This window comes from Pongo pygmaeus, chromosome 20, assembly GCF_028885625.2.
Source record: "Pongo pygmaeus isolate AG05252 chromosome 20, NHGRI_mPonPyg2-v2.0_pri, whole genome shotgun sequence".
Lineage (NCBI taxonomy): Eukaryota > Metazoa > Chordata > Mammalia > Primates > Hominidae > Pongo > Pongo pygmaeus.
In genome coordinates, this window is record NC_072393.2 from 33,461,228 (window position 1) to 33,487,997 (window position 26,770).

The window sequence follows — 26,770 nt, forward strand, 5'->3', positions numbered from 1 at the left end:
AGGAGAAAGAGAAAAGAAGGGAAGGAGGGTGGAAGAGAAGGAGAGGAGGAGGAAATGGAGGGTGGAGGGGAAGGAGGAAAAAGAGCATAAAGGGGAAAGAGGAGGTGGAGGGGATGAAGAAGAAGGAGGGGAAGAAGGGTGAAGGGAGAAGGAGGATATAGGGGAAGGAGAGTAGAGGGAACTGTGGAAGAAGGAAAAAAGGGGGAGGGGGAAGGAACATAGAGGGAAAAGAGGGAAAAAGAGTGGAAAGGAAAGAGGCTAGAGGAAAAAGGGGGAAGGAGTGTGGAGAGGAATGAGGGTGAAGGGGAAGGAAGGTGGAGAAGAAGGAAGGTAGAGGGGAAGGAGGGTGGAGGGAAAGGAAGGTGGAAGGGAAGGAGTGTGGAGGGGAAGGAGGGGAAAGAGGATGGAGGGAAAGGAGGGTGGAGAGGAAGGAGGGTAGAGGGGATGGAGAGTGGAGGGGAAGGAGTGTGGAGAGAAAGGAGGGTGGAGAGGAAGGAGGGTGGAGAGGAAGGAGGATGGAGAGAAAGGAGGGTGGAGGGGAAGGAGGGGAAGAAGGGTGGAGAGAAGGGAAGGAGGGTGGAAGGGAAGGGTAGTGGATGGGAAGGAGGGTGGATGGGAAGGAGGAAGGAGAGAAAGGAGGGGAAGGAGGGTAGAGAGGAAGGAGGGTAGATAGGAAGGAGGGTGGAGAGGAAGGAGAAGAAGGAGGGTGGAGAGAAAGGCAGGTGGAGGGGAAGGAGGGTGGAGGGGAAGGAGGGTGGAGAGGATGGAGGGTGGAGAGGAAGGAAGGAAAGGAGAGTGGAGGGGAAGGATGGTGGAGAGGAAGGAGGGTGGAGGGGAAGGAGGGTGGAGGGGAAGGAGTGGAAGATGGGTGGAGGGGAAGAAGAAGAAGGTGGAGGGGGAAGGAGAATGGAGGGGAAAGAGGATGGAGGGGAAGGGGAGGAAGAAAGGTGGAGGGGAAGGAGGGGAAGAAGGGTGCAGGGGAAGGAGCTGGAGGGGAAGGAGGGTGGAAGGGAAGGATGGTGGAGAGAAAGGAGGGGAAGGGTAGTGGAGGGGAAGAAGGGTGGAGGGGAAAGAGGTGGAGGGGAAGGACGGTGGAAGGGAAGGATGGTGGAGGGGAAGGAGGTTGGAGGGGAAGAAGAGGCTAGGAAAATGGAGGAGGTGAGGGGTGAATGGGGAAGAAAAGGTTGGAGGGTGGAAGGGAAGAAGAGGGTGGAGGATGAAAGGTAATGGGCTAGAACAAGTGGTTGTACTAGTATACATTCCCACCAGCAGTGTAAAAGCCTTCTCTATTCATCACATCTTTGACACTATTTATCATTTTTGATTTTTTAATTATGGCCATTCTAGCTGGAGTAAAGGGTATCTCATTGTGATGTTAATTTGCATTTCCCTGATAATTAGTGATGTTGAGCATTTTCTATATATTTGTTGGCTGTTTTCGTGTATTCTTTTGAGAATGGTTTATTTCCTTTGTCCACTTTTTGATGGGATTATTTGTCTTTTTCTTGCTGATCTGTTTGAGCACCTTGTAGATTCTGGATATTAGTCCTTTGTCAAAAGCATAGTTTTCAATATTTTCTCCCACTCTGTGGGTTGTCCGTTTACTCTGCTGATTATTTGTTTTGCTGTGCAGAAGCTTTTTAGTTTGATTAGGTCCCATTCATCTATTTTTATTTGTGTTGCCTTTGCTTTTGGGTTCTTGGTTATAAACTCTGTTCCTAAGCCAAAATTTAGGAGAGATTATCTGATGTTATCTTCTAGAATTTTTATGGTTCCACACCTTAGGTTTAAGTCTTTGATCCATCTTGAGTTGATTTTTGTATAAGGTGAGAGCTGAGGATCCAGTTTTATTCTTCTACATGTGGCTTACCTATTATCCCAGCTCCACTTGTTGAATAGGGCATCCTTTCCCCACTTTGTGCTTTTGTTTGCTTTGTTGAAGATCTGTTGGTTGTAAGTATTTGGCTTTATTTCTGGGTTCTCTATTCTGTTCCATTGGTCCATGTGGCTGTTTTTATACCAATGCCATGCTGTTTTGGTCACTATAGCCTTGTAGTATAGTTTGAAATCAGGTAATGTGATGCCTCCAGATGTGCTTTTTTTACTTAGTCTTGCTTTGGCTATGAGGGCTCTTTTTGTGTTCCGTATGAATTTGGGTACGTTGATTTTGTATCCTAAAACAACCTCCTCCTTTTCCCCGTCCTCCTTCTCCTTCTTCTAGTAATATCGCTCTGGAGATCTCATTTGATTTGATCATTGCACAACATATGTATGCACTGAAACATAATATTTAACCCCATAATTGTGTACAATGATTATGTGTCAATTAAAAAGAAAAAGAAAGGGGCAGGAGTGGTGACAAGAGAGGAACTGGGCCGGGGCTGACGTTTTGCTCTAGGCAGGGGCAGTGATGCCCTTCAGGCTTTAAGCAAGTGTGTTGTCATCTCTGTATGTTGAGCCCCATGTGTCTTCTAGTGACATGAAAGACCAGGAGGTGCACTTAGCACCTAGGAACCTGCCAGATGGTTCATGTGGGTTCGCATTTGGGGCACAGTATAAAAGTTGGGTCTTTTTAATGTCTCCACCTCCACCCCCATAAACAGGATGGCAGAGTTTCATTCTCCTGCAAGACACAAATGACCCTACTTTCCTACTTAACCTCCCCCGGGAAACAGCAGGAAAAAGATCATGCCCAGTAAGCTGCTTGAAGAAATGGGTAATGCTCTTATGCTAATTTCGTGTTTCAATCTTTTATTGCATTTTCTTTAACAATTGAATTTCCCTTTCAAAATTAATACATTAGTTAAACACTATACTCCTGCTCCCAGCAGCCTAATTATCTTTGCCATGTAATCTGTTAAAAGAGCTGGATTAAAATATTTGATTTTACCACATGATTTTCTAAGACACAGTTTCTAGTGTCCAATATTTGCTAATTGAAGAAAAAATTACTGCTAATTCTGGCCTAAATATTGCCATGAAATAAGCAGCCACATCACCCCATCTCCTGCTGCTTCCTCCACCATTTCCACAGAATCCAACTTCACCAGCACTGAGGATCTGAAGAGTTTGTTGGGATGCTCCACCACCCTGACATCCCCAAGCCTGATTCTAGCTATGAGGTGGATTTACACCTTGTATTGTATAGAGGTTAAAGACATATGCAAATTCAAGTCTTGGTACTGCTACTGACCTCTCTGGGCTTTAACGACCACAAGGCATTGGTGTATTAAGTGAATTAACTCTTATAATACACAACTTTTATTTACACACTTAGAACCGTGCCCAGCACACAGCTAGAGCTATGGAAGCAATTGCTGTAATCATCATCGTCATCGTCATCATCATCATCATCATCATCATCATCATTGTCATCGTCATCATCATCATTGTCATCGTTATCATCGTCATCATTGCTTCTACTACAATCAAAGACTTTTTCAGGAGAGGTTCTAATGAGTCATTTACTCTGTGGAGTAAATTTAAGACACTGGCTTTATTCTCTCGGGGGAATCTGCAATAACGTCCTAGCCTTAATGGTAAAACAAAAGACATTGCTTCCATGTTAAAATTATTTCATAGAAAGACAAATCTCGCAAGTTCTTACTCATAAGTGGGTGATAAATGTGTTCATGTGGACATAAAGAATGGAATGAGAGAGAAGGGGACTCGGAAGGGTGCCAGGTGGGAGGCGTAAGGATGATGAAAAATCAGTTAATGGGTACAATGTATGTTATTCAGGTAACAGACACCCTAAGGGCCCTGACTTGACCACTATGAAATCTATGCATGTAATAAAATTACACATGTACTCCACAAATAAAAATAAATGAAAATTTAATATCCATATGTTTTAGGCTAAAGCGAGGTGAAGGCCCCCAGTATGAGTTTTCCTGCCTGAAGGAAACTTCCCAGGGGAGCTCTGCCTGCCTGGACCCCAGCACACAGCAAGCCTGGCCAGCCTTCCCCTACCCACCTCCCCAGTAGAGGAGTCACCCAGAGCCCAGCCTGCTTCAGCCCAGGCACCCGCAGAGCAGGAGCTCCTGGGGGAAAGTAAGAGTGAGACAGGCTGGAGTCTCATCAATTTCACACTCAGCAGATCCAGAAGGAGTTTATTTCAGTATACACATGTACTTTGCGAAATTGAAGAGGAAAATATCTACATGCATGTGTGCACACATACCACACACAAACATATACACACACATACACACACACACACACACACACACACACACAATTTTGATCCAGTTCTGAGCAAATGCATCTAGAGGAGGAAAAATGTTTGTGGGCTGAGAATAGACAAGGGTACCTCCTATTCTCCCAACAGCCCAGAGTTGAGCAGTGTTAACTTAAAAATCACAAGATGTATAAATTAGAAAAGGAGACTTTCTTATAAAGGGGTACAGCCTACAAGGTGGCTGTCCGCAGGCTGGGAGGCATAGCCTTTGGCCAAGACCGGAGACAGGCACTCTGAAAGAGAAGGGGTTTGGGACAGGAGGTCTATGCTGAGCAGGTTGGTCAAACATACATATTCAACAGATTACAGGAGAATCCATGAATATTCATGAAGGTGGTCCTGATATATGCATGTGACTATATATGATGCATATTCACTTTGGGGAGGAGACAACATTTAACTGTATTAGCCCATCCAAAGGCCTTTTCAGAACACAAGGCACATGACTGTAGAACTTCCATAAACCAGCCAGAACTAGTCCACGGTCAGCAGTCTCTGATCAGGAGAAAGTTACTGAAATCAGCATCTTATCTAGTCCAGGCTGCAGTTATGGCTGGTGGGACAGGGGTCAGTTAGCCTGCATCTGTGAGCTGGGTAAGTTGTAACTGTTTTAACATTGCTTATCTCCAGGCCAGTGCTTGCTCAGCTGCTGGAGTTTTGAAAAGAAACACCTGTGACAGAGCACAGTTTCTCCTTTAAGTGTGGGAGTGTGGGACAGGACCTTAGGTCCAGGTTATAATTTGGTATGTATTGCCACAAAAAGTCCATTCTGCCAGTCTTACGATCTCTATTTTAACATGAATGCTGGTCACTTGTTGTGTCTGAACCAGAAAGGAGAGGCATATAAAGAGGTGTGTCTGACCGCCCATCCTGTCATGGCAGGAACTCAGCTTCTCTGGGTCCCCTTCACCACAAGGCATGTCTGTTTAGTTGATGAGGCTTAGGATTTTATTTTTAGTTTACAGCAGAGAGAGTTTTTCCACCCTGGGTACTGGCAAAGTTTGCTCCCTCCCTCCTCCTGGGGTCTGCAGGGGGTGGGGAGGGGCAGTGCAGGGGGCTCCAGCCCTCAGTTGCAGGCCAGGCGGAAGGGGCAGGAAACAGCTGCCTGATTCCAGCCCAGCATCAAAGCAGCCACATAGCCCAGATCAGAGCAGAAAAAAATGTAAAACGACAGAAAGTTGCTTTTCTGTGAATGCACCCAAGCCATGTTGGATCACTGTTTAGAAGAATGATTTGGTATTTCTTTTATTGTCTTTTTTTCCATTTAGTCAGTGATTTAATTATGAGAACAGCAAATAGTGTTAAAGCTTTGTGAGGCACCAATAGTCCGGGAGGCCTGAAAGAGTAAATACAATGATACTCTGTCATGATATCTACTGAGTGCCTTGCAGCCGCCGGCTCATAGCATTTGGCTCTGCTCCCAGAGAAGCATAAACAATGCAAAAACCCATAATTACTGTGTCAGTCACAACATCCCTGAAGAATACCAAGTTCCACCCCCAGCTGCCGGCTTCCTGGCATTGGACAAGGTGCACAGCCACACTGTCCTCTGCTGGAGGGACCCCAGGGACTGGGCAGCCATGGACACCCAGCATCCTTAGGACTCCTGCCCAGGCCTCCATCTCCCCCAACCCAGAGATGACAGCAAGTACAGCCCAGCCTGCCCCATTTCTTGCTATTCACAGAGCTGCCAGGGAACCGGGGCTGTGGGCAGGTCTTCCTTCCTCAACTTCACCCAGGGGGCTCCAACTATAAAAGAAAATAAAATTTAGGACCCTCTGAATGTACTACGCCGAGGAGGAAGGCAAGCCCTGGGGAATGAGTCATGTAGCATATTTGCAGTTTTTCTTCTTAGATGAGAGTTTAACTCTTCCATGTTGTTGTTCTGTAAATGACTAATCATGGGTTATTATAGATTAAATGATTATAGAGCAAATGTTATATATTAAATTATATAGATTAAATGATTACAATAAAGTCTTGTACCCAACTCAGACCAGATGGTGTCCAAGACCTCAGCACAGTTACAGCCTCAGTGTGGAAGGTTAAACATACATTTTCTGAAAGAAAAAGACCACCTCGTCTAATCAGATCACTATGACTATGTAGTAAGCCTTTCATAGAAAGATGTTTAAATTCTGTTAAACTTTTTTAGGCTTTGTCTGTATACGTGATGTCCTGGGTGGGCCTGTCCTCAACTTTGTGCTTGAATAAACTCTCTTTAAACTAGATTCAGATCCTTTTGATTATTTTAGGTCATCAAGACCACTGGATTCCTGGATGTCATTCTCCCTAGAGAAGTGCTATCCAATTAAATACAATGCAAGCCACATACATAGCTTTAGATTTTCTAGATTAAAAAAATTAACTCAAAAAAATTAATTGCAGTCATGTATCTTATCTATCCCAATATGTCCGTAATATAAGTATTTCAATGTGTAAGCCATATTAAAAAATATGAATCAGATATTTGACATTCTTTGGCACTAAACTTTTGAAATCAGGTGTGTACTTGCCACAGCTCATCTCAGTCTAGCCACATTTCAGGTACCAATAGCCATGTGCAGGTAATGGCACCATATAGCCCAGGGAACCAAAAGGGCCTCCCTGAGCCACAGCCTGCCCTGGGCCCTGTGAGCCTGGAACACCCCCACCATCACCCCATTGTGGCTTTAGAGATAGGGGCAGCGAAGGATTCCATCACAGGGAGCCTGCACCTCCATCTGCCCCTAGGAGGTTCTGCTCCAAACATTTCAGTCCCCATGTACACGTTCCAAAAGGCGCCTGGACAGCCTGCTTAGCAGCCCCTGCCTCCAGAAACTGCTGCTGCAGTGGAGGAAGACACAAGCTGCTCTCTGCCCCCTCTCTCCCTGCCAGTCATCAGAGAGCCTGTGCCAGCCCAGCCTGCCCCTCCAGTCCCCTACTTCCCTGTCCCACTCCCTCCACCCAAGCATTTCTTGAAATGCTGCTCAGCCTGTCCTCTGCTCCCCTGTAGATACCTCACAAAGAGGCCCTGCTGAGCAGTTCAGTTTCCAGTGGTGCAAATAAATAAAGTGGTTGGTGTTTTAGATAAAAGAGGAGATAGCCCCAGCCTCCCCACTCCCAGGGGAGCACTGAAATCTCCCGCACTGCTGCTTCTCACTGGGGGATGGCTTACAGAACAGCCCCTTCTGGAAGACCCCCACCCCTCCCGCCTTTAACTCCAAGGACCCTGAGGTCACATTCCCTCCTCTTGTCTGCTCAAATACTCTGATCCTGCCTTCAACTTCTGTTCCTTTCCTCCCATATTCAAGGAAAAAGTCTTTTTTTTTTCTGGTCCCAAGCAAATCCTACCTCTTGAAGCCCTGGTCCTGTCTTTACTCCTCTACTCAGGCCTCAGTCGCTCAGTCTCTAGTCTCTTGCACCTTCAGTCTCTGCTTCTCCCTAGTCTCTTTCTGCAACCCCAAAACAAGTCTCTTCCCTCAGCCACCACCACCAGCTCCCACTGTAACATGCCTCAATCTCCTGGTTATATCTGTTTCCTTCACACTCCTTTCTCCCTAAGCCTTTGCAACCTGACTTTCTTCTCCATCCATCCTAACTCTCAGACATCATCAGGACCCTGGTCACACACATTCTCACTGTCTACCTCTCAGAGTCACCTGTAGCATGGGCCAACACTTTCTCTTCCTGTCACCTTTGCACAGCACGTGGGCCTCTAGGTCTTCTCCAGGCAGCCGCAGCATGGTCTTTGCTCCTCTGTGATAGTACCTAGGCTCTGGAAGGGGCTACCACTTGCTAAGGCCATGGGGTTCTTGATTTTGGAAACCATGACACCCATCCATTCAGTTAGTCATTCAATCAGTATTTTTTGAACAACTGCTATGGTAGGTGACCAGCTTGAGTCAGATACTGGGGATCCAGCAGTGAACAAAACAGAAAGGCCTCTGAGCTCATGGAGCTTGTGTTCTACTTGGAGAGACATGATGTAGGCAAAAAACAACAAATTAAAAAATTCAAGATAATTGCAGATAGTGGCAAGTGCTATGAAGATATAGAAGCAGAGTGATACGATGAGAAAGAGAGGTTTATGGGGGGTCTTTTTTTAAGTTAATTTAATTTTATTTTTTAGAGACAGAATCTCACTCTGTCACCCAGGCTAGAATGCTGTGGTGCAATCATAGCTTACTGCAACCTCGAACTCCTGGGCTTAAGTGATCCTCCCACCTCAGCCTCTCAAGGAGCTGAAACTACAGGCATGCACCACCATGCCCAGGGAGGGCAATTTATAATAGATTGACCAGCCAGGGAAGGGCTAGCTCAGGAGGAAACACCTAATCTGAGGCCTGAGTAAAATAAGGGCTTCAGCCAGGCTGACATGTGCGGGTGGCAGCATCACAGATGTCCACGCTGTTCACAACTGGCGTCCTTTATAATGGGTCAGTGGTCATGACTGGCTGCTTAGTCTCTATCTCTTCTGGTCCCAGTTATGATAAAATAAACGGTCAGAGCACAAGTTACAAAGACCTCGAGACAGCCAGGCATGGGGGTGGGGGACAGGAATGTGACAAGTATGGAGGGTCCTATACCTTACCCGCATGCTTTACCCACCTCAGTAAGGTGTTACCACCTCAGTAAGGTGTTCGGATTTTACTCTCAGCACCTGGGAGGGTGTTGAGCAGATTTCAGCAGGACAGCGACATTCTCTGATTTGCATTTTAAAAGGCCACTCCAGCTGCTGTGGAGTATGTATTTTAGGAAGACGGGAGTGAAAGAAGAGGGTCTGGATGGGAGGCTGTGATTGTCCGGGTTCCTGGAAGCAGACTCTGGTCCAGTGTAAGTAGTTTGTTTAGGAAGTGTTGCCGGAAGACTGGTAGGAGCAAAGGGAAATGTGATTGGGAAGGGAGGGCAGCCAGCCCAGGGTGTCCGAAAGCAGGTTCCCACTGTCGGCAGCTGGAGTTTGATCCCGCTGGGCCCTAAGAACCGCAGAGGAGAACACACATCTCAGATCTGTCTTGCCCCAGGGCTGAGGGCATTTGAGTGTTATCACACCAGCCCCGTCCCCCAGCATTCCTGGCCTGATTTGTGTGGGCAGAGAGGCTCTGACAAAGAGACACGGGGGCTGGAAGGGGCAAGTCAGAGCATGGGGCGGGGCCCTGACAGCATCTGCCACCCAGAGGAGAGACCATGCTGGCCCGGAATGGAGTGGCAGAAGCAGTGATTAAAAGAGAAGTCAGAGGACTGTAATCCCAGCACGTTGGGAGACTAAGGCAGGAAGATTGCTTGAGGCCAGGAGTTTGAGACCAGCCTGGGCAACATAGTGAGAACCCCATCTCCATCAAAATAAAGATAAAAATAAAAGTGATCAGGTTGTAGAGGCAGAAACCTGTAGTCCCAGCTACTGAGGAGGCTGAGGTGGAATGATCGCTTGAGCCCAGCAGTTTGAGGCTGCAGGAGCTATGATTGAATGCACCACCGCACTCCAGCCTCGGCAATATAGTAAAGCCCTGTTTCTAAAACAAACAACAAAATTTAAGAAACATGAGGAATGAAGTTGTAATAAAAGCTACAATGCAGATGAACCTTGAAAAAATAGCATAATATTTAAGCACATTTTAAAAAACTAATAATACCAAAAACCATTTAACTGTACACGCTAAATGAGTGAATTGTATGGTATGTGAATTATATCTCAGTAAAGCTGTTTTTTTAAAACCAGAGGGAACAGTAAAGAGAATCAGAATATGAGTTAACCCACAAGACTGGCTGATGAACTGGATGTCCTGGGTGAGCTGATGACTGAGAGACTTCAAGACCGGCAGCTGGGCACAGATGGGGGTGCTCTGCCTTGCCAACCACTTATGCCAAGCTGGTTGGTAGCTGCCATTAGTCTTGGTTTCTTCAGCATAGGAGGTCACAGGGAACTGGCCAGGGAAGGGCTGGAGAGCTTGCAGCTTTATGCAGTCTTAGGCAAAGCCTGTTTTTGAATCTCACATCCTTGGTTTCTCTTCCCAGGCATACTCTTAGCACAGCTCACTGCAGCTCCTCAGCCGGCTGTAACACGCCCTATTCCAGGGAGCTGGGCATCTTTGGGTCACAGCCCTTCCTTTTCAGCCAATTTTTTGCCAGTCCACAAAGAGCTGCCACTAGGAAGCAATCAGATGCTCCAGTTAGAGAGGCCAGGGAGGAGGACACTCACACCCAACCTGGGAACAGCATGAGTCATTTCCCTCTGTGCCTGTGGATGGACGCCCAGCCAGACAAGGCTTTTATCTTTAACTGACTCTCAGAAAGTCTAATTTATTTTGTTTTTAATTTTTATGGGCACATAGTAGGTGTATATGCTTATGGGGTATGTGAGATATTTTGATACAAGCATGAAATGTGTAATAATTATATCAGGGTAAATGAGGTACTCATCCCCTCAAGCATTTATCATTGTTTTGTGTTATGAATATTCCAATTATACTCTTTTAGTTATTTTTAAATGTACAATAAATAATCGTTGACTGTAGTCACCCTGTGACTTATGTGATCTTATGTATTCCTTCTAATGTACATATGTGATCTTATGTATTCCTTCTAATGATATTTTTGTACTCATTAACATCTCCACTTTCCTCTCTGCTCTCCTCCCCATTACCCTTCCCAGCCTCTGGTAACCATTCTTCCATTCTCTAACCCCATGAGTTCAATTGTTTTAATTTTTAACTCCCACAAGTAAGTGACAATATATAAAGTTTTTCTTTCTGTGCCTGGCTTATTTTAGTTAACATAATGGCCTCCAGTTCCATTCATGTTGTTGCAAATGACAGGATCTCATTATTTTTTATGGCTGCATAGAACTCCATCGTGTATAAGTACATTCTCTTTATCCATTCATCTGTTGATGGACACTTAGGTTGCTTCTAAATCTTGGCTATTGTGAATAGTGCTGCAATAAACATGGGAGAGTAGACATCTCTTCAATAGCCTGATTTCCTTCCTTTCAGGTATATACTCAGCAGTAGGATTGCTTAATCATATGGTAGCTCAATTTTCAGTTTTTTGAAAAGCCTCCAAACTACTTTCCATGGTGGTTGTACTAATCTACATTCCCACCAACAGTGTACAAATGTTCCCTCTTCTCCACATCCTTGCCAGCTTTTGTTATTGCGTGTCTTTCGGATAAAAGTCATTTTAGCTGGAGTGAGATGATATCTCAATGTAGTTTGAATTTGCATTTCTCTGATGATCAGTGATGTTGAACACCTTTTCATATACCTGTGTGTCACTTGTATATCTTCTTTTGTGAAATGTCTATTCAGATCTTATATTGGGTTATTAGGATTTTTTTTTCTATAGAGTTGTTAGAACTCCTTTTATATTCTGGTTATTTTTCCCTTGTCAATGAGTAGTTCGTAAATATTTTCTCCTATTGTGTGAGTTGTCTCTTCACTTTATTTTTTTCTGTGCAGAAGCTTTTTAACTTGATGTGATCCCATTTGTCCATTTTGCTTTGGTTGCCTGTGCTTCTGGGGTATTGTTCAGGTATTAGCCCAGGCTAATGTCCTGGTGAGCTTCTTCAATGTTTTCTTTTAGTAGTTTCATAGTTTTAGGTCTTAGAGTTGAGTCTTTAATCCATTTTGATTTGATTTTTATATATGGCAAGAGATGGGGTCTAGTTTCATGTTGCTGCATATGGATATCTGGTTTTCCCAGTAACATTTATTGAAGAGACTGTCCTTTTAGTAAGTCTGCTACAGTTTGTTACAGTTGGTTAAATCAGTAAGCCTACATATAATTTAATCTTCTTTTAACCAGCTGAACTTGTAAAGCTATATGTGAGCCAAGCTAAAAATTTCTCAGGTCGCATGCCCTTTGATTGTATCTCATTTAACCAATGAAATTTTCTCCATTGACTTATTTCTTTGACAAAGATTGCTAATTGGTTTAAAGAATGGTGCACCAATTTAATCACAGGTCTAGGCCGCGGCAATGCTCCAGAGAGTACCAAATGGTAAAACTGTGATGGGACAGATGGTGCATAAGCGACTTAGCTAGAAACTAGCACAAATTAGATCCAGAGGAGATGTTGAGGACTTCTACTTCCAGCATCTCCATTTCTCTTACAAGGAATGTTCGGCAGAGAGAGGCTTGGTGACTTGCTCAAGGTCACACAACCAGTAAATGTGATCAGATGGATGATCTCTTATTTCTTAGTCCCTGTCCTGTTCCTCACCTCCCACTGACTTTCATTACCAAAAAAATTTTTTTCCAGTTGACCCCAGGATTGTGAAAGCTTAATGAACTTCAGCAGGATGAGTAAAATGTGACACCGGAAATACTCACCCACAGTATGGAGTAGCTATTCCATGCCAGGCAGGGATCCTCTCACTCTACCACTCTGCCAGCTAAGCCTGTGCATGGAGGTAGTGGGGGGCGTACAAGTTGGCTCTCTGTGTCTGCATGTTGCACTCATCCAGAAGAGCAGACAAGAAAGGATTGAGGACGTGAATCTGATCAGGATGGAAGCCAAGAAAGAGCGAAAAAGAAACTGGCTGGTCTAAGAGTTAAACTACCATTCAACCCAGCAATTTCATTCCTGGGTATGGATCCAAAGGAAAAGAAATTCTACAAGAAAGACATGCACTCATATGTTCATTGCAGCACTCTTCACAATAGCAGAAACATGGAGTCAACCCAGGTGCTCACCAATGATGGACTGGATAAAGCAAATGTGGAACATATACACCATGGAATACTATGCAGCCATAGAAAGAACGAAATCATGTCATGATTCCAGCAACATGGATGCAGCTGGAAGTCATTATCCTAAGTGAACTCATGCAGAAATGGAAAACCAAATGCCTCATGTTCTCACGTATTAAGTGGCAGCTAAATATTGGGTACTCATGGACATAAAGTTGGAAACAACAGACCCTGGGGAATACAAGAAGGGGAAGGAAGGGGGGAAGGGCTGAAAAACTCCCTATTGGGTACTGTGCTCACTACCTGGGTGATGGGTTCAATCACACTCCAAACCTCAACACCATGTAATGTACCTTTGTAACAAAACTGCACAGGTACCCCTTGATTTTAAGGTAAAAGTTTAAAATAAATTATTAAAGACACCTAAATAGTTAAATGAATTCAAACAAATGTACATTTGAATAAAAACACTCCATGTGGCAAAATCCTCACATAATTAGAGACACACTTGTACAGGACCCAGTATCTAGTAAATGCTCAAAAAATGAAGAGAAAAATAAACAAAACAAACAAACTGGCGGGCAAATGTGATCAGGAAGATGGCCTGAGCCTATGTCCACAGGCTGCCTCCACACGGCACTGTGAGCCACCTCCGCCAAGTTGGACTTCCATACGCTCCGGAGCAATGGCAGCTGATCAACGCTGTGCAGAAAGCGGGCTGACGATGTGCACAAGTTCAACTCGCCCAAGCACGTTCTTTATTTCAGTGTTTTAAAACCTCATGCATTTCTGCCACCTCTCTTCATTATAGACACTGCTGCACATAATCTGTGCAGTGAGGGATGCACCACTCGGCTAGTCTCCCATCTCTGGGCCCTCCCCCACTCCCCATTGCCCTGGCAGGCAGCCTGGATGGCAGAGGAGAGGCCTTTTGATTGAGACTGGAATGAATCTGCACTGTTTTCAGAGGTAGGTAGACACGGGGAAGACTGCATATTTCTCTACCACCCAGTGAGAATTTCTCATCCACCTGCAGAATTGCTAGGCCTCATTCTTTTGTCATCACAGCTTTCTATTTCTAGAAACAGGGTCTCACGCTGTCACCCAGACTGGAGTGCAGTGGCGTGATCATAGCTCACTGCAGCCTCAACTTCAGGGGCTCAAGCGATCCTCCCACCTCAGCTCCCAAGAAACTGGAACTACAGACATGCGTCAATTTTTATTTTTTAGAGATGGAATCTTGCTATGTTGCCCAGGCTGTTCTGAAACTCCTGGCTTCAAGTGATCCTCCTTCCTTGGCCTCCCAAGGTGCTGGAATTACAGGTGTGAGCAACCAAGCCTGGCCTTGTCATCATAGCTTAATGCAATTGAGAGTGGGTCAGTTCTCCAGGCTGGTTAACACCAGCATCTGTAGTCAAGGCTGCTAAAACAATCTAATTTGAGGGTCCAGGGAGGGCTGAGAGAAGTCCTGGAACCAGTGTTGGGAGAACCAATAGGCAGTAACCCTAGACTTGCTGAGCCTCAAGGCACAGAGCAGAGAACACAGGGAAGGGCAGGAGCCAAGCCTTCCCCCGACATCCCCACCAACCTCAGCTCTGCCCACTCTTGAAGGTGCAGCTCATGCCTCCTCTTCCAGGAACCCTTTCCTGACTATCCAGCCACAGGGCTGACCACTTCTTAAAATTCCTATGTACTCAGGGCTCAAAACTCACAGTCAAATTAAATCCAGCAAATATGTATCATTTTCTGGACGCTAACAACATGGTATTTGTCTCTAGAGTAGCTCATCCCATGCTGGAGGTGGGGACTGATGGAGAGCAAACCTGCAAAATGCTCCAACCAGCTCCATGTGTTGCTGGCACATCAGGGAGTGGAATGGGTTGGGAAGGATCCATAGAGGATGGCCTCTCAGATGCTGTGATGGTAAATGAGAGGCCTCCTGGCTTCCCCTTATCGTTGGGTTCTAAAGTTGACACAAAAAGCAAGGCCATGGATGGTCAAGATGATTCTTGAAACTCTCTCAGAAAGATGCCATGCTGGAGATAAACACACTTGCTCATAGTGACTCCATTCAACCAGCCTTCCCTTCAGCATTAGTGTAGACCTGCTCACTCAGTTGGCTTGTACTGCAGGGCCATGGTATAAGGAAAACTAGTGTCTTTAATGACTGAAGTCACAATCAGTGATGTGAGATGCTTAGGTCTGGAGGTTCCGGGACCAATCTGAGCTAAAAAATGGTGATCGTGATTTCTGCTCTGTCCTCTCTGGGGCAGACACATGCAGCACATCATGGGCACAATTGCCAGTGCTGTTTAAATTGTACCCTCTCTCTCTCTTAATTGAACTTTTGTCACTGACATGTTGTGTGCTGGGCTTCTCTGCCTAGCTTCCTATGTGCTCTACAGGTGCATATCTGTCCCATCCCTCAGTTTTATTTATGCAGAATCTGCTGCATCTCTGGAAGGTTTGTTGGCTGACTGCAAACACACCAAGAGTAAGGGGAGCGAATGTTTTCTCTCAACCCCGAATCCCATTCAGAGAGCACACAAGCCACGGCACAGAGCAGGGTCCCAGAGCCTGCTTGCTAGAAGGATCCTCTTTGTCCTTCCCCAGAGACTGGACAGAAAGCACCCTGGCCCCTTCTGGGGATGTGTGCTGTACTCATGGTACAGCTCTGCAGCCTCCTCCTGAAAACACTTCCTCCGGAGGTAAGCAGGAGTGCCTGTCCCAGATGTGGGAGGTGGCTGGGTACATGGCAAGTGGGCCTATCCTGGGCGTGGGAGGCTGCTGCGTGCACCACAGGCGTGCCTGTCCCGGGCATGGGAGGCTGCTGGGTGCACCCCTCCTGCAGCACCAGGGCCACTTGGTGCAATGCCTGCAGGTGCTCAGGAGACTTGCCTGCCTGGGCTCCTTCCTGCCTGCTGGATTTCCTGAAGAAAGGGTCTAGGGAATAATGCAGGGCTTGGATAGTCATTGTACCATTGGCCCCCTGCTAGGGAACCCGGGGATGAGAGGGGGAGGCTGCAAGATTTAAGGGGAAGTATTCTGGACAGATTTTCCTAGCTTGTTTTTAAACAGGTTTGAATAGTTCACCCTGAGTTGGTGACATTTCAGCTTCCTTCATCTCTCACATAAGGGGCAAACTAAAATATAAAGCAAAAAAGTCATTGAATCATCAGGGCCTCCTTTTTCTCTTCTGTAAAGTGGGAGCAATACCACTAATCTCACAGGATGGTTTTGAGGATTGAACAAAATAAGTTAAACGTGTGGTGAATAAAAGAGAAGGAAATAGTGTCTTTCACAGCAACTTGGATGGTGCTGGGGGCCATTATCCTAAGTAAAGAAACTCAAGAGCAGAAAACCAAATACCGCACTTTCTCACTTATAAGTGGGAACCAAGCTATGGGTATGCAAAGGCATGTACAGGGGTGTGATGGACACTGGAGACTCAGAAGGGGGAAGGTTGGGAGGGAGAAATGGATAAAAAGTCACCACTGGCGTGCAATGTACACTATTGTGGTGATGATTGTACTAAAATGCCACACTCCACCACTATACTTTTCATCCATGTAGCCAAAACCACTGGAACCTCCAAAGTTATTGAAATTTAGATAAATAAATAAATAAATAATTTTACTTAGCACAAAATGTGTGGCGAGCTGTAAAGTCTGCAAATGCTAAGTGCTGGCAGCAAAAGCTTTGGCTTGCAGGGGAGACAGGAAGGAGAGCAATCAGGGGCCTCCGGAGGCCATGTGCACAGTCCCAGGAGAGTGGACCAGGGGGTTGGAGGAGCCCAACCCAGCAGGAGCCCGGAGCACCTGCTCCTGCCTGAGCAGCATCCTTTCCTCTCCTGGGGGCTTTCCTGTGCAGCACCCCCTCCTCTGTTTCCAGCTCCTGGGTGTGGGGTTGGGGGGACATTGTGAGCTGACCCCACACCCAGCCCTAGGACTTTCTAGGCATGTAAGGGATAAGTTCTCTTTGTGATGAAGCCAACTGGTGACAGGCTCGAGTCATGGGTGATCAGGAGTCCTCTCCACCATGGCACATTTTGAAAAGCCATGGCATGCAGGGAGGGGCCAGATAAGCCAAGGCCTTTGCTGTCAAGAGGATGAAGCACAGAGAACTTCTTTCCACGAACTTATCTACAGCCATCTCCAAACTCGTCTCGAGCTTACTGGAAGGCACAGATGGAGGGCAGCCCTTGCCGACAAGAGTACCCACTGCCTCTGGCTTCTGTCTTTCTCTCAGCCCAGAGACAGCAGTAAATGTCCAGGGAAATGTGAACTCCGCATGTTCTCAGGGGATTCCCATTGGACCTCCAGAGTCAAGACGCCTCTGACAAAGGGACGCAGTGTTCTGAGGCTCTTGTCTTCTTCAGAAAAGAAAGACAGCCTCTTGTTTTAGCAGTTGCCAAAATTCTACTGGCATGCCAAGTGGAGGCAGGTGAAAATTTGGACAACCTTAAAGCACTTCTGACTGTGAAATGTTCTGCCACAGCTGCAAGACAGAGAGACTGTTTCAGAGCCTGTAATGACCCACAAAACAGATTGTCTCATTACCTCCCAGGAACCTGGTCCATTCCAGGCAGAAACCTCTTCCATTTGCAACTCCAGCAGTCGGATCTCTGGCGCTGCTGTTAACAATCACAGTAGTTCTGGGTCTTAATATAACAGGTGCCAGCTGTGTTAGATTTTTCTCCACTGCCTCTGCTAGGTTTCATTTTCAATCTGCTACAAATTAGAGGGACTTCTAGCAAGTCATGTTTTATAACCATTCGTGTGATTGGAGTAAAATCCAGCATGGTCACCTCACTGTTTCATCTGCTGTTGCTTTGTCTTTCTGTCTGGAAGAGCTGGATCATTTAAGCAAGGGAGTCTTAGAGGCTGTATCATCATGTTTTAATGATTTATACATTTACTGGACTCACTCCCCTTCAGCCCAGTCTAAACAGACGGTAGGGAGAAAACTGAGCCTCCTGCACCAAACTGTTCTGACTCTGGAGCTTTCTTTGCAGTCACATCTGTTGTGCATTATTCCTGTTGTCAGGGAGGCAGGTTTGAAAGCTGCAGCTAATTAAGAAGCCCACACAAAACCACAGACACACGGCCTTCACTTTAGGGTGGCCTAGAAGCACAGCCACCAACTGAATCCTGCACGGTTTGATGCCGTGCCAGGGAAAGTGAACCCGGCCCATGGAATATCCCGGGATAACCCAGCGCATGGAATATCCACACTCAAAGCTCTATCCAAAGAGGTAACTCAGAAGTGAATGTTCTCAAGCTTTTGGATGAGCCAATCTCTAAATAAGTCAATCTAGGAGAATGTTATCAATGGACCAACCAAACTACACACACTTGGACCCCATAGAAATGCTGATGCTTTCATTGACTGTCTCCTTTAAGTCGTTTTGCACCTTGGATTCTGTCCAGGCCATGTTTAGGAGACTGTAAGGTTCATTGTTGCAGCAAAAGCTCTGAAGGCCAGGTGTCCTACAACTCTAGCGGTAGCTTTTACTAACTGTGAGGCTTTAGGCACATCTCTTAACTTCCCTAAGCTCTGGTTTCTGCATCTGCAAAAACTCCCTCTCCGAAAGTGATGGTGTATGTCAAAGACATGGAGTCAACCTAGGTGTCCATCAGTGGACTTGATAAATAAAATGTGGTACATCTACACCATGGAATACTATTCAGTCATAAAAGAGAGCAAGGCCACATCCTTTGCAGCAACATGGATGCAGCTGGAGGCCATTATCCTAAGCAAACTGACACAGGAAAAGAAAACCAAATACCACATGTTCTTACTCATAAGTAGGAGCTAAACACTGGGTACACATGGACATAAAGATAAGAACAATAGACACTGGGGGCTACTACGGGGGGGAGGGAGGAGGCAAAGGTCGAAAACTACCTATTGGGTATGATGGTCACTACCTGAGTGATGGGATCAGTTGTACCCCAAACCTCAGCAACAGGCAAGTTACCCATGTAACAAACCTGCACCTATACGCTCAAATCTAAAATAAAAGCTGAAATTATAAAAAAAGACATAAAATAAAAATGATGGCACATATGCATCTACCAGATAAGTGGGTATCAATAGTTTTTGCCTCCTCAGCCTCAATTTTCCCTCTCCTAGCAGCCATACCTCAGTTTTTTGGGGGGGGAAATTATGCCTCTCTACTCTCAGTTTTCTGGGTAAAAGTGAAGGCAGAGGGTGATCCTGCCAGTAATTTCAGACTTGAGCACAACACTTAGACCTGGCCAATTGGGGTTTCTACCTACCTGGATGTGTGGTTGGCACAGGATGTATGCACAACTCAAAGCGTCTAATGAGAGTCAGCCCCAAGCTCTTTCTTCCTTATTATGTAGGGTTAGGCTCACAGGAGGTGCTTTATCAGAGGGATGGTGGTCCAGGTCATTCTTAATCTTTCCTGCTGCTGACATCACTGTTCCAACATGGCCTTTGGACATTCCATTTCAGATCCTGTGCTGATGAAACAGACTTGTGAATATGGCTCCTGATCCACAGGATGCAACCTGAACCACAGAAAATGCTGAGTTCTCCAGAGGCTGTCTTGGTGCCCTGCCTGTTTCCCTTAAGTGTTCAATGTGTGCTGATGGCTTCCTGCTGTGAGGGCTTGAGACTGTCCCTGGAGAGCTTCCTAAGAAACATCACGGTTCCCACTCAGGGAGGGCAGGAAGCGCTGAGGAGCTGATGCCTTAAGAACGACCTTCAGCCAATGATGGGAAGGACTGAAGGTTGAATGCAGCAGACTCCTCCCCTCAGGAGGCACAGCTCTGTGGCCTGGGCTCCACAGGGTCCTCTGGAGTTCTGCCTGAGCCCCGCTGTCCACAGCAGTGATTGGCTCTTTAATACGCATTGTCTTCTCTCTCCTCCCTCTGCCTCTTCGCCCTTCTCAACTGCACTTTCTGGGTTCATCTCCTGAATAAACACTTGTGCTAAAATCTTTGTCTCAGGGTTGTTTCTAAGGGAAAACTCAGCCTAAGGTAAGTCCTTTCAGACTCGAGATAATGGGTCTATCCCTGGATTGAAACAGAAGGTAGAGGTAGGATGTGGTGGCTCACGCCTGGAATCCAAGGCACAGGATTGGGAGATCAAGACAGAAAGATAGCTTTAGGCCAGGAGTTTGAGACCAGCCTGGGCAACATAGCTAAATGCTGTCTCTACTAAAAATAATTTTTAGTAGACAAATTAGCTGGGCATGGTGTTGCACACCTGCAGTCCCAGCTACTCAGGAGGCTGAAGCAGGAGGATCACGTGAGCCCTGGAGGCTGAAGCTGCAGTGAGCTATGATCGCACCAACTGTACTCCAGCCTGGGTGACAGAGTGAGACTTTGCCAAAAAGAAAAAAGAAAAAAAAGGAAAGAAAAGGAAATACGAGGTGGAAGCTAGCTTGGTGCAGTACAGAGGGAGGGATACATCTGATGTGTCATCTCAATAGAGTTGTTTCACAAATTGATTCCAGGACCCAAACATGAAAATGTGTTTTTGAACAGACTGAAATTTTTTTACTGAAATATGTTGTACTTTAACATCACAGAATCATACAGCTGGAGAATTAGCTCATTCTTTGAGTTTTAAGCTCTTTTTCTCTAGCAGTGAGTTTTCTTCCCCAATGAAACATTAACAGGAGGAAATATTGATTGAGCACTTTCCCTGTACCATATTTGTGCTACGCACTTTCTGTACTCCTTTTTTATTTAGTTTTCTCAATATTACTGTGATGTAGTTTTCATTATTTTATACAAAAGAGAATTAAAATCTCACATAGACACTCCTTGCCATCATATGGAATGGATAGATGCAAGAGTTCTTTTGTAGATGTGACCGGTAGCCATAGAGTCCACAATGTGAAGGGCATTCTTGGACAGGATTGTGCATTGGGAGACTGCAGGGACATGAGACAATCCTCCCCCTGGGAATAGAGACACAGCAGCACACAGCTTTCCTTTGAGATTTTAGAACATACTCTTGGTGAGTCATCTGCAACTCCTCTCTCTTTCCCTCACTCAGCCTCACCTTCTCACCAGCATTCCCCAAGATTTGTTTCTAAAGCTCAGCACAGATATCCATATAGACACACACTCAATGGCATGGCCCTGCCACTATACACATCCAGGATGTTACACTCACCCTGAATTTGTAATTAATAGCATAGCCCTGCTTTTCAAGGGAAAAAAGAAATATTCAAGGAATACTTCTCCAACCATTAGAGGGATGTCTTTTGCCCCTAATAACCCTCTGTTCTTTGCAATCTTAAACTCAGTCTTCCATGCTTACTCTTACCAACCAATGTGGCGATGAATATAGCCAATCCCAGGCCTCCCTGCTGATGAAATTCCACCCAATCACCAACTTTATACTGACTGGTATGTGCCCAGAAACTCTTCTGAAGGACACATCTTCAGTTTTGCACAGGCTGTGAAGTATGCCCAAGTAAACTGAGAGGGTCTTCAGGTCAGGGTCTAGAAATCAAGGCCATGTGCTGCTGTCAACACCCCAAACTGCACTTGGGGGCTGTATATGGAATCAATGAGGACTCTGTGGAAATTGTGAGAGGGGGCAACTTGAAGCAAGATTCAGGACCCTGCTGCAGTCACCACAATGTGGGCCTCTTTACTGATGTGCATAAAAGACTCGTGGTTAAGCACTTTTGCTCAGTCTACTAGTTATCTACTCAGAAAAGAAGAAAGCATTTTATGAAAAGACACCTGCACTTGTGTGCTTTTTTGCAGCACTATTCACAATAGCAAAGTCATGAAACCAACCCGAGTGCCCTGCAATGACTGACTGAATAAACAAAATGTGGTACATATACACCATGGAATACTACACAGTCATAAAAAAAAATAAAATCCTATCTTTTGCAGCAACCTAGGTGGAGCTGGAGCCCATTATCCTTAGTGAACTAACTCAGAAACAGAAAACCAAATACTGCATGGTCTCACAGAGTTGAACGAAGCTCCCCTCTTAGTGGGAGCTAAACAATGGGCACACATAGACATAAAGACAAAAACAATAGACACAGGGGACCCAAAAGTGGGGGAGGGAGGGTTGAAAAATTACCTATTGGGTACAATGTTCACTATTTGGGTGATGAGTTCACTAGAAGCCCAATTCCTACCATTATATAATATAATATAAAGGGCCTCTGTAGCTGGGCATGGTGGCTCATACCTATAATCCCAGCACTTTGGGAGGCCGAGGCAGGTGGATCACTCGAGGTCAGGAGTTCTAGAGCAGCCTGACCTACATGGTGAAACCCCATCTACACTAAAAATACGAAAATTAGCCTGGCATGGTGGCACATGCCTGTAATCCCAGCTACTTGGGAGGCTGAGGCAGGAGAATTGCTTGAACCTGGCATGTGGAGGTTGCAATGAGCTGAGACCATGCCATTGCAATCCAGCCTGGGCAACAACAAGAGCAAAACTCTGTCTCACACACACAAAAAAAAAAAAAAAGAAAAGAAAAAAGAAAAAAGAAAAAAGAAAAAGGCTGGGGGCTGGCTTTTGCTTAGAAGTGATAGTTCTCCTCTTGAACCAGTGTCTAGGATAGTTACTTTTGCTGTTGAAAATCCTGTAAAGGAAACATGAGCATGTCTTCATTATTTTAGACAATATATACTGAACTCTGTCAAGTACTATTATACATACCATGGGGATCCACTCATGTGGAGTTTTGTTTTTTGTGTTCTTTTTTTTTTTGAGACAGGATAGTTTGTGGCTTACTGCAGCCTCAACTTTCCAGGCTCAGGTGATTCTCCTGCTTCAGCCTTCTGAGTAGCTGGAACCACAGGCACACGCCACCATGCCCAACTAATGGCTAATTTTTGTTTTTATTTTTTGTAGAGATGGAGTCTCACCATGTTTCCCAGGCTGGTCTCAAACTTTTGGGCTCAACCCATACTCCTGCCTTGGTCTCCCAAAGTGCTGGGATTACAGGTGTGAGCCACTGTGCCCAGCCTCACATGGAGTTCAAAAGCTGGGAGAAGATGGAAATAAGGTCAACAAAAAAATATATTTTACATAGTAATAAAAGCTCTGAAGAAAATTGAACAGGTTAATGAGGAATAGGGTAGCACAGTGGACGGGGGATGTGAATTTGGATGAGGTGACCAGGAACCTCCCTCTGAACTGGCCATTCTGGAGGGGAGACCTGAAGGATGAGGAGCCAGCCATGAAAGCTAGAGAGAGGCCGGGTGCCATGGCTCAAGCCTGGAATCCTAGCACTTTGAGAGTGCCAAGATTGGAGAATCGCCTGGGCCCAGGATATCAAGACCAGCCTGGGCAGCATAGCCAGTTCCTATCTCTACAAAAAAATAACAAATTAAAAAATTAGCTGTATGTGGTGGTGTGTGACTGTAGTCCCAGCTACTTGAGAGGCTGAGGCATCAGGATTGCTTAAGCCCAGAGGTTGAAGCTGCAGTGAATTATGATTGCATCACTGCACTTCAGCCTGGATGAGAGTGAGACTGGGAAGGGAAGGGGAGGGGAGGGGAGGGGAGGGAAGGGGAGGGAAACAAAGGGAAAGGAAGGGAAAGCAGGGCAGAAGAAGAAAGAAGAAAAAATGCAGCCAAGTGTTCTGGGGTGGAATGAGCTGGGCATATTCAAAAATCAATGGGGTGAGAGGAATCCCACATGTAGGAAAGTGCAAACACTTAATGTTTGACGGCTTCCCCTGCTCCAGAGAGTGCTGAATCCATGGATCCAGGCCTGTTCATGAATCCCCCAGAACCAAGAACAGCCCCCATAACCAGTTACTAGCTCCTGCCACCTCCCCTTCCAGGAGGTCTCTCTTGCATTGGTTGCTGTTAAGTCCAGGCTGTCACTCTCTCTCCTCTGGACACTTGCCCCACATTCTCCACAGTTCTTCCAGCCTCCAGCCTCATCCTGCCCAGGCCACTAAACTCATTTTCCAGAAGCACAGTTTAGCATAGGCCATGCCTGTTCAGAAACCTTTCCTGGCCTCCTGCCAGCTGCAGGACCAAGTCCAGGTGCCTCCACCTGGCCCTTGGGGCCCAGCCCCACAGACGCATCCTGTCCACATCCTCCTTCCGTGACTTTCCCGTGCCTGTGCTCAGCCAATCTGTGCTCACTGCTCCCATCCCTGAGCTCCTCCTCCCCAGCTTCAGGGCCTTGGTCCAAGCTGTAGCCTCCTCCTGAAATGATATTTATGATGGAAATAATAATGAAAATGTAGATATTGCCTTGATATTCACAAAGCCCTTTCTCACATGTTATTTTCTTCATCTTCACAACTTCCTAGACAGGGTCCTTGCACCCCCTGTACAAACATAGCTCACCCTTCTAGGCCTAGCTCTAGCGGCACCTCCTCCAAGGAGATCACTCAGATCTCTCCTCCCTTTGTATGATCTTGGTCCGTCATCTGCCCTCTAATGGTCTTCATCATGTTCAGTCATGACGGCTGTCACTAGTCACTCATGCTGGTTCCCCCCACACTAGGCCATCTATTTGAAGGCAAGGACTGAGTCCAGACTCTCTCTCCATGGCACCCGGGACAAGACAGAGCAAAGGGTCATCGAAAGAACAAATAATGATGGTTCGAATGTGTGTCTACCTGAAAGAGTGAATGAACGCATGAAGAAAGTCCCAATCCTTAGTGTCTCTATACATAGGAGACAAAAATAATGCAAAACCTTTTCTATAACATGAAATCAGCTTAAGTTTCAATGGACATTTGTGCTGTAAATAATGAGAAAGGGGATCAAGAAAGAAGTAAAAGATCCAGTCACTTTAAAACAGTGACCGGAACAATCCCAAGACAAAATCCAAGACAGGCCAGGCCCTCTCCCTCTGACTCAGCCAAAGCAGGTTTGTAGACTGCACATGGAAATGGCAATGTGGCTGCTGTGAGAGGCATGACAGGAGCCCCCACCCCAGCACCCATGGAACACCAAGGGTGCTCAGCTGCAACACGTATATGTGTACTTGAGCTTATACATATGAGTCTCTACCCTCTTGAGGATTTCAGTGGCTTTTTAGCCCAAGAACAAAGTCCCCTCCACTCACATCATCTCTGCAGGGCCTGGCGCACTATCTGTGAGCAGCTGACGCTGCCTGCCCTCCACACTGCCTCAGGAGCTTGTCAAAAGCTACTCAGAATCAGAAGTACAGGAACATGAAGCTATTCCTGAAACTTTGATAGGATGCTCTGCATTCGCCTTTCTGAGACTGTCCTCTGCTTTAGAAGTTCCTTGGATATCAGCCCTGGATGTCTCTGGCCCTCTTCATTCCTGTCTTGCACAGATGTGTATTATGGCCAGATGCACAGAGGAAGTGTGCCTCCACTCCTGACATTAGCCTCTGTGTGCTCATGTTGGCCTGGGACACCGGGGGCTCCATGCCCAGGGGTAGAAGAAATGTTATAGATGGCCAACTAGTGTTGCACCAACCAGGATCTAAGCAGGGGTTGCCTCCTCGATTAGGAGTCTGGAGAAAGAGCCAATCATGTTTCTGGATCATACTTTCCAGTTGCAGCTGGAGTTATTGGGACTTAGTGGAATTTATTTTATTTCTTTGACAAACACTCCCATATTGCATACCGAATACTGTTTTTAACATTTGATAGGTATTAATTCATTCAATTCTCATAACAACCCTATGGGATAGGTACTATTAGTATCATTTTACATATGGGAAACTGAGGCCCTGCAAATTTCCATAACTTACCCATGGCCATACAGCTCATAGGTGGCAGACCCCGGATTTGAACCCAGGCAGTCTGTTCTTAACATCATGTGATACTGTCTGTGTAAGTTAAGGGCAAAACATTTGGGTGCAAGGCCTAAGACCCAAAAGTTTACTGCCTCTCCTCCTCTGCTGCCTCCAAAAGCCTCAGACTAAGCAAGACCATCTTCACTGTTGGTCTGGAACATTTTGAAGCTCATCGGAACACTAAGAAACTGTGTTATAGTGAATCAGCACAGAGACCACATAATGTAGCACCATTTAGCTTTGGAGCAGGCTGCTTTCCCATGGGCCTTTCTGAGTCCATGTCTCCTTGTTAGTACAAGAGAGATATCTATAGTATCCCACAGAGGTGTTTACGGAATTTCACCGAAATAACACATGTGAAGCACACAGGGCAAGGTCAAGGATCTAATAAATTCTCTAGTAAAACATTTGGGTGCAAGACCTAAGACCCAAAAGTCTCTGTGCTGAACTAAATGTTCTTAGCTGATGTGGTTGCCTGTATCTTACAAACACAGGTTCTTAATCTGGTAGTACATGCACCTTACTATGCAGAAGAATAATGAGGAAAGTTTAATAAATGCAGATTCCTCAGTCCCACTATGCAAAATTCTGATTCATTAGCTTCCAAAGGAGCCCAGGAATCCATGAGGGATCCTAATACAAGAGTTCTCAGATTCTGAGGCATCCATGACTGCAAAGAACATCACAAACAACTGCATTCAATTCTCTGAAATTATAAGAAATATCCATTGTTGAAGTAATTGATGACCTTTGGCCTCCTTATAATGAACACAAATGGTAATGGGAGTTGGTGACAGAGAGAATGTGGTGGCCCTGCCATCTGTCCATTCTGCTCTCTCTGTAAGGACAGACACTTCCCAGACATCCTCTGCCTTGTAAGGAGCTGGGTTATCTGTAATAAGAACTGATATTTATTGAGTGCCTACCAGGGGAAAGCCACCCTTCCAGTGCTTTCCATATGTTTTGTACCCAGTTCTCTGACTAAAATTATTATCTTATTTTATAGATGAGAGAAATGAGGCTTTAAGGGTTGCCAAAGTCACCTAATAAAGTTAGAATTTCTGCTCTGTCACAAACCACCTATTCAAAGCCTAATGTTTTC